The following is a 9,654-nucleotide window of genomic DNA, read 5'->3' on the forward strand; positions in this document are numbered from 1 at the left end:
CTCTAGGATTATGGTATCCAAAGGGCTCAGAATTTGATCTGGTTGGATTCTCGGATGCTGATTATGCTGGTGACAAGGTGGATCGCAAGTCTACATCAGGCACATGTCATTTTCTGGGACGATCACTTGTATGTTGGTCTTCAAAGAAGCAGAACTGTGTATCTCTCTCCACTGCTGAATCTGAATACATTGCTGCTGGATCTTGCTGCGCTCAGCTTCTGTGGATGAAGCAAACACTCAAGGACTATGGCATTCATCTGAAGCAAGTGCCACTCTACTACGACAATGAAAGCGCCATCAAGATTGCCAACAAGCCAGTTCAACACTCAAAGACAAAGCACATTGAGATTCGTCATCACTTTCTCAGAGATCATGTTGTGAAGGAAGACATTGATATCATACACGTCAACACTGAAGAACAATTGGCAGATATCTTCACCAAGCCCTTGGATGAGAAGAGATTTTGCAAGTTACGGTGTGAGCTAAATATCTTGGAATTCTCAAATGTCCTGTGATCTGGCACACATCCTAACACTTATGCATATTGATGACTTAGATGTGCAACACACGAAGTAAAGTATATCTTCAATCAATGAAGACATGCATTCTAAGTGTGAATACATTAATGAGGAATTTGACTTCGGAGCGCCACGATAATTGTGCGCCGTGTCTGGGTCTAATACTTCCTATACGGTGGGTAACGCCACCACCAAATGTTCTGTTTGAAGTGTTTCACTCATGGTGTTACATTTGCTATGTCTTCACATTTGGTTTGGCTTCAATCTCAACATGTCTTCATGATTATCTTCACTATGTTGATTATATATATATACTAGTGTTCTGTCCTCTACAGCATTCACTTATAGCTATGTCTTCTTGCTGAATCTTTTGAACTAAGTGAATGTGATCGGACCCTAACCTCTCTATGCTTTCTATCTCAAACTCTATCTCTCCAAATCATATGCATTCTTTTGAAACTGTCAAATGTCTTCTATGCGTCCTTGTCAGCAGAAGATACAGAGACAAACATTAAGTCTGTTTTCAATGCTCATTCCTTCACCTGAAACCCGGAGAAGTGGGAACGACCACCTGACAATCCAGACGTGCGTGGGACGTGGAACAACCCCCGATATGCTGCATGATGGCCACGTGTTCCTCAGATGTGAATCGCTAGGGGTACCTGTGTAATAACAGTGAGCCGCCCCTGTCCCTATAAATACACGCCTCACCACAGTCATTATCTCTTCTTCCACTCTCGCACGAACCCTAGCGCCACCGCTAGCTCTCGACGACGCCGGCGACGAAGCGCTTCGCTGCCGCAACCTCTCCGACGCCGTCTTCACGCCGACCGTGGACATCATCTTCTCCGCCGTCGCCGTAGGTGTCCTCCGTCGCCAAGTTAGGGCATGGACAATCGAACTACTCGGCCTCCTCTTCCACTCTGTCTAGCAGTTCTTTGTGTGGTAAATAAAACTTCCTTTTTACGGCCTCTTTGATCCTATAGCTTCGTCATTTTCTACCACAAGCAGTTTCTATTCACACCAGTTGGATCCCTTTCATACTGCATCTCATAATATGCCTAGTATATTCACTTATGCTTCACAAAGTAGTTAGATTCCTCACTTGTACTGATCCATGGATTCGTACAAATCTGGAACCAACTCCTTATCTATGAGTGAATGTCTTCGCATGATGAGGTCAATGTCTTCTAAACTGATTTATCTTCAAAATCTTTTGAGAATGCATATGACCTCTTCCCCTTCCCTCGCACCTTAATGCTGTCACATGTACATGTCCATGGGAGAATCCCTTGGTTCTCATAGTCTGCATTCATTTGCAGAATTCTTACAGCAACATATAAATTCTCCCGAAGCCAGTTCCTGTTTGTCGAGCAAGCGAAAGCCTTTGAACGTATTGAAGCCTTTCAGTTTAAAGTTCATGGCTTCAGAGAAATCTGCAAGGAAGGGAGGCAGACAGCATCGTGGGGGAGCATCAAGAGATTTGCCTGATGACCTCTCAGAACTTTACAAGATAGATCCTGAAGAGGATTACAATCAGTGCAAGACACGAATCCAATGGATTCGACGCTATTGGGTAGAACAGTGGTTCAAGTACAGATTTGTGACAAAGGAATATGCTGAAAAGAATGCCATCAAGTGACCATGGGGAGACATCCTCTACAAAAATCTTCAATCCAGGACCAGAGATGAAGCCATTGAACAAGGCTTCTATCCCTGCATGGTTCGTGGACCACAGCCTGTGGATGCTGACCCATCGTCACTGCTATGGTGTCGTGACGACAATCTGTTTAAGCGCAACTTCCAGTTTGCCCAGAACTCAGCAAAGCAGAACAAGAAGTCTTTGGGATTAGACTTCAACCCTGGTCCCTCTGCTCCCCGTGCCGATGGAACTCGTGAAGCTGAACCCAATCCTCTTGGGCCCTTCTACAACTTGGAAGGTCTCATCACTCACATTGTGGTTCAAGGGACAACTGTGAATGAGCCTGCAGATGACGCTGAATCAGATGAAGCACCTGCAGCGCCTAAGCCAAAGAAGTTGAAGCAGCCTAAAGCTTCAAAGCCTGCCTCTGCACTAAAAATCTCACGGGCAAAGCCACTGGCTACTGCACCTCCTGAAGACAGTGTGCAGTCTGAAGATTTATCACGCATCTCCAAGCCCCAGAAAGTCAAGATGCCTCTGCCACACACCGGCCAAGAACTGACAGCTGCTGCCATTCTGCGAAACGATGCCATCGATCTGTCCAGTGATGAAGATCTTGCAGATGACGCTCTTGAGCAACTCATCAAGAGCAAAGAAGAAGCAGAAATCTTCAATGATCTGCCTCTCTTTGACGTGGCACTCATCCACAACTTCATTGATGAGTGGTTTGACACACCCAACCTTAGCTTCAAAGATCTGCAACTTCCCATTGGCCTCAGTGTCGCCTTCCATGGCGCCATTGCTTCAGAATTAGCTATCGCCCAGTGCATTGTTGAACTGAAGCAAAAGATTGACTTTGAGAAAGCTTAGTTCAAGAAGCATATGGCAAAGCTCAGCATGCAAGAGGTGAAAAACTTCAAGATTATGCTGCACGAGCTCAAATAAGCCTTTCTCAAGAAATGCGCAGAAGCTCAGGGTTCTCGTGAGTGCATGAAGAGCCTGGCTGACAAGTGTGTGCAAGGCTACAATGAGGCTGAGAAGCGCAAGGCCCTTGGGCGTCCAGGCATTGATCCCAGGATGGCTGCCAAGCAGAAGAAGAAGCCCACTGTGGCCGAACCCAACGCACCAAGGCAGGAAGCAGATCCCATTGTCTTCCCAACTAGCATGACTGGCTCGAAGCCAAAGGCCAGGTCAACCGCTTCAGAACTGAAGAAGACGAGGACTGCTGAGGCTAAAGCCAGAAAGAGGAAACATCATGAAGCCTCTGCTACTGCTCCCTCCAAGAAGAAGCGGAAGACCAAGAAGGAACGGGCTGCTCCCACAGAGCCCTTGATTGTTGAACCCATCTCCATGGTTCGCCCTGACGCTGAACCTCAAGAGCGCCAACTGACTGTCCATGAGCCTGCTTTCATAGAGGCTCATGAAGCTAAAGACTTTCCAGCAGCTGATCCCACCGCTGCTGAAGACATTGGTCACCATGACCATGTTGAAGATGATGCAGTTCTTCCTCAGCTCGAGCACCAACAGGTATCATCGCCTGTGCTAACGCACATCGAACTCATCAGCATTGGTCGTCCTCTGACGCCAATTGCTCAGGATGCATCATGGGCTAATCGCCAACAAGCATAAGAGGAAGATGACTTTGAGGCCCAGCCAACTCCAACTCCACAGGCGTCGCCAGCGTTATGCAGGATTCGCAAAGGACCAAGGCCTCCAGTCTTTGAGTCTGAAGCTAAAGCTGCTGAAGACATTCCGGCTGCATCAGCCGATGAAGAAGAAACCCCAAGCGCTGCTACACCCCCGTCTCACCAAGAAGCTGTTCTCGAGGAGAACGTGACTATGATCGACCCTCCAGCTCATCAAGTGGAGGTTGAGAATTTTGAGGCTTCCACCGACGCCACTGACACTGTCATGGCTGAAGCCAATGTGGAGTCTTCACCTACCCAAGCACCAGAAGTTAGTGAAGCCAATGATGCTACTGCTTCTGTTCCTGCGCCTGCTGCTGGTCCTCAGTTTGACTACCATGTTGAGCATAGGCCTCAGGTACATAAGCCAATCCCCAGATTGCCCAGGTTTCCAGGTCCTGCATCAGCACCCGGATCCTTCAATATCAATGGCTTCAAAGCAGACAACACTTTCTTCAATAGCTCCAGGAACCCCTACTCAAGGGAAAGAATATCATCTCATCGGTTCTGGAGCTATCCGCAGCGAAGCTATTACTCCTGCATTCTATACAATCAAGGTTGCATCTTCCCACATAAGCATCTTGACATCGAAGCAATAGCTGGTCTGCCCTGTCTGGAAGAAGCTCTGGATTGCTTCAAAGAGGTTGGATTGCTGTGGTTTGTCACCGACCAAGAGCACTGGAATGAAGAGTTGCTGCTCCAATTCTATGCCACACTTCACATCTGTGGGTACAATAGAGATCCGAAGACTTGGGTCCTGGAGTGGATGACAGGAAATGTTCATCACGCAGCCAAAGCCTTTGATATCATTGAGCTCACTGGTCTACCCACTCCTGGCGATCTCTATGAACCTGGCTGTCAGCTTCACAGTGAAGCTATGGAGAGCATCTTTCAGAAGCCTGAACCAAACATGAGTCAGATGCTCAGTATGATGAAGCCATTGCCCCAAGATGCTGCATATCCCAAGGAGTTCTTCGTTAAAGACCTTGAGTATCTGCCAAGGACTATTTATCACATCATAAGGCGAACTCTCTGGCCCATCAAAGGACATTCTCCACATGCCAAGCTGGAAGGTGCAATGAAGACTTTGGTCTTCTATATTCTTCATGGCAAATGCTTCAATGCACAGGACTTCTTCATCCGCCAACTTGCTGCATCAGGCTCTGATCTTTTTGGCTTCAAGTTCTACGCTCCATGGATAATGTGGCTGATTAAACTCCACTCCGCTATCTCATATCAGCCATCTGCTCGCAATCATCGGATCTTTCTGCCTGATGTGGATATGTCTGTTGAAGCCATTTATCCTGATCCTGCCAAGGAACCTCTAAGTCTTCAGAATGCGGAGCATCAAAGTTTTTCTCAGAACATTGAAGGAGTTGAAGCAGTCACTCGTGTTTATCCTTTGGCTGGAACTACATGTGCACCACATCTTGCCCTTACTGAAGCCACCGATAGCACTATTGGCCAACGACCCAAGAAGCGATCTCGTGTTCTCAACGACCGAGAGCTTCTTGTGGCTCTTCATTAGAAACAGGATAGGCATCATGACTGGCTGAAGCGCCAAATGCAAAGCCTCTTGGTGGATGTCAACCGCATTTGCAATCTTGCCACCAAGAATTCCTTTGTTGCCCATGAAACCTCTCGACGCACATGGAAAGGGTTGACGCTTATGTGCTCTGAAGATGATCTTCACGAGGATGGCTTCTCTGAACGCTTCAAGTTTGACTCCACACCTCCTCGAAGGGCAGTGCTGCGACGAACTCCATCTCTTGAAGACTCTGAGTTCTCTTCCTCTGCTACAACTATGAATGCCAGAGTGATCGAGGATGAAGACGATGCTACTTCACCGCCACCTCCTTCAGCATGCTTCGACACTGCTCCAAGTTCTTCTACACCGCCGAACACCACCGACGACCCTACTGCTTCACCTACTCTTCATGGGAACGAGTAGATGCTCTATGTCTTCAAACCTTTTTGGTCCTTACTGACAAAGGGGGAGAAGCGTATGAGTTTGATAGTCTTCAAGCGGGTCCACATGGGCGATTGCTTTATATTTTGCCTCATGTTTACAACTCTCATTTTGATACATTTGGTTCTTTGAGTTGTAACACCTAAACTCGATGGTCGTCTACTACTTATTTGCTACTTCATGATGCGACGATAAATTCTACATGTGCGACGATAAATTCCGCACTTAGATCATTTTGCAGACGTCCATTTTCCATTATGCATTTCATTATCTTCACATACCTTCTCATGCATAATGAATTTTCATCATAAGTTGAAGAGGATCTCCATGAGTACAACCTACCATGTGCATTTGCATTCCAAAAGCAAATTACTTATATGCACATCTTCAGGGGGAGCCCTTGCAACCAATGAAGACAATTCCTTTACAATTTCACATATTATATTCCCCGTTGAAAACTTCAACTAGTTTGTCATCAATCACCAAAAAGGGGGAGATTGTAAGTGCATCTAGTGCCACCCAGTTGGTTTTGGAGTATTGATGACAAACCTAGTTGAGGGACTAATGTATTTGTGAGAATTGCAGGATAACACAGGTAGAAGTCCCTCATTGATTCGGTTTTCCTACCAGAGATGACCCCTAAAAATGTATGAAGACATTGATGTCAAAGGTGGTATATGAAGATATTCATATTGAAGACTATGACAAGAGAAGACATCGCATGAAGCCTATGGAGCTCGAAGACGTAGATCTTTCGTAGTTCTTTTTCTTCTTTGTTGAGTCATAGGAACCACCGTACTATTAAGTGGGGTCCAAGAGAACCAGTCAGAATGACTGAAGTGATGCTTAACCAAAACCTATGTCTTCGAGTGAAGACTATGAGAGTGAATCTTGTCCAGAGTCGGACAAGTCAGCTTTGCATGTAGCCCAAGTAAAGTTACCGTGTGAGTTTGAAATCTGACCGTTGGAACACGTGCCAGTTCCTTAGTGACCCAGGGTCATTTCGGACAAATCAGGTCGGGTTGCCTAGTGGCTATAAATAGCCCACCCCCTACAACCATAAACGGTTGGCTGCTCAGAGTTAGAGTACGGCTTTTGTCGTTTGAGAGCTACCCACCTCGAAGCCTTTGAGAGAGAATTCCTTGCGAGGATAAAGCCCTAACCACCCAGAGCCAAAGAGTGTTAGGCATCACTTAAGTCTTCTTGTCTGTGTGATCTGAAGACTTATTACACTTGAGGACTGTGAATCCTCCAGCCGGTTAGGCGTCGCGTTTTGAGCATCCAAGAGACATTGTGGATCGCCGGTGAATGAAGTCTGTGAAGGTTTGGGAGTCTACCTTGAAGACTTACCAGAGTGATTGGGCGAGGTCTGCGTGACCTTAGCTCAAGGGGAATACGGTGAGGACTGGGTGTCCTGAGCTGCGTGTTCAGGACTGGGTGTCCGGGACTGTGTGTCCTCAGGTTTAAATACCTAGCCGCCCTAACTAGACGTACAGTTGTCACAGCAACTGGAACTGGTCCAACAAATCATTGTCTTCGACGAGTCACTGGTTTCATCCTTCCCTTCCCTTTACTTACTGTTGGTCCTAGTGAAGTCATTGTATGATTGCACTATCTTTTGTCTTCACTGAGTGATTGTGTGTTCTGTTTGGCTTCATAATATCTTCCTACCTGATCCTTACTACCTAGCTGCTATTAGTCATTATGCTTTCACTTCATTGAATACTTGACTATGGTTTGCCTAGTGTAGTCTACCTTTCGCTGCATGGTAATAGGTTTATTTCTATCATTTGTCTTCGAAACTTCCACGTTTTGAAGACTTTCATAAAAATTGCCTATTCACCCCCTCTAGTCGATATAACGCACTTTCAACTTTGGCGAGTCGAAAGCCGTCTACAATTGGACTCAGGACCAGTGCAGCCTGTGCTCGGGCAGTTCGGAATTTAGGTTCGTCTCTGGCATTGAAGGTAATAGCCGTGTCATTCCATGGATTCATTGCTGCTACGTGGCAAATTTCGGTGAGGCTGCGGAGTGTTCGCTTGCGCCTATTATTTGATGCGAAGGTTTCAAAAACTGTTAATACCGTATTGTTATCCATGGGATGGTGCTCTGTGGCATTTGGGATAAGAAGATCCTCACCACTTTTGGCCACCTGCCGGAGTATCCAACATGCTCTAAGGTTGTGCGTTGGTACGGTATCCGCTGTGCTATGAATTTTGCAGGGTCCGTTAAGCCATCCCTCCAATACGGTTCCATGCCCTGTAGAGGGTTTTTGTTTCTTTGTAACTAACTCGGGTGTCTTATGATAGTGCACCCTTTTACTTCGAACAGGGTGTATATTCTTAGCCGGATTATCCCAACATTTCGTTTCGGTTTTCCAGGCGCTTTCCATCGCACAGTACTTTCATACTATGGACGCCAAGTCAGCGAAGCGTGATATGTCACGGCGACTTAAGGCGTTAAGGATTCCCTTGTCCGTGCAATTATTGCAGAAAACTGAGACTACGTCTTCCTCACGACAGTCCTTAACCTTGTTTATCACAAGGAGGAATCTGGCCCAATAATGATGTACAGTTTCATGGGGCTCTTGCCTGATGTGGGAAAGATCGTTTATGTCTGGGTGGGTGGGTGGATTTGAGTCTGAACCCCTAACCAATCTGAGACCCAGGGGCCGAGGTGTTTCAAATATTGGAATTTTGGGTTCTGGTATGTTGCCCGATAAGTCTGGCCCGCTGCTTGATTCTAGTTCCAGGGCTTGGGTGATGTCCTCCCGTAAATGGGTATCCGGCTCGGAGAGCTCAGGAATCCGGACATAGTTAGTCCTCAAGATAGAAGAGGAATCGCCGCATTGTTCCTCCACCACCACAACATGGTGGGTGACCGATGGAGAGTGAATCTCCCTTTGATCGTTTTTAAGCCCAATCCGATCATAGTCCATAGCGATTCCCAAGGCGGCGATGCGATCCAAGAGCTCATTTAGGGAAGAGAGCTCCATTGGATCCATCTACTTGGCGAATTCCGAGCCTATGTGGAGGTTGTTTTCGATGAACCGAGAAGTCATCGTCGGGGCAGTAGCCGAACGGACGGTCATGATGAAACTGCCTAGCCAGAGAGTTTGGCCGACAGCCAGGGCTCCCCCGGCGGTGATGTTGTTCTCAACAATGAGACGAGGCATCCTTCCTTATGGTGATGGCACAGAGGAACTCTCAATGAAAGCACCAATGTCGGTGTCAAAAACCGGCGGATCTCGGGTAGGGGGTCCCGAACTATGCATCTAAGGCAGATGGTAATAGGAGGCTGGGGACACGATGTTTTACCCAGGTTCAGGCCCTCTTGATGGAGGTAAAACCCTACGTCCTGCTTGATTATTCTTGATAATATGAGTAGTACAAGAGTTGATCTACCACGAGATCGGAGAGGCTAAACCCTAGAAGCTAGTCTATGGTATGATTGTAAGTTCTCCTATGGACTATAACCCTCCAGTTTATATAGACACCGGAGGGTGCTAGGGTTACACAAGGTCGGTTACAAAGGAGGAGATATACGTATCTGTATTGCCTAACTTGCCTTCCACGCCAAGTAGAGTCCCATCCGGACACGGGACGAAGTCTTCAATCTTGTATCTTCATAGTCCAACAGTCCAACCAAAGGATATAGTCCGGCTGTCCGGAGACCCCCTAATACAGGACTCCCTCAGTCTTCATGAGCAAGCAGTTGAATGCACACCCACTTAGTTTTCTTTTTTGAGCTTTCATAAACTTATAGCTCTAGTGCATCTGTTGCATTGCAATCCCTACTCACTCACATTGATATGTATTGATGGGCATCTCCATACCCATT

The sequence above is a fragment of the Triticum aestivum genome, chromosome 1A, assembly GCF_018294505.1.
Source record: "Triticum aestivum cultivar Chinese Spring chromosome 1A, IWGSC CS RefSeq v2.1, whole genome shotgun sequence".
Taxonomy (NCBI): Eukaryota; Viridiplantae; Streptophyta; class Magnoliopsida; order Poales; family Poaceae; genus Triticum; species Triticum aestivum.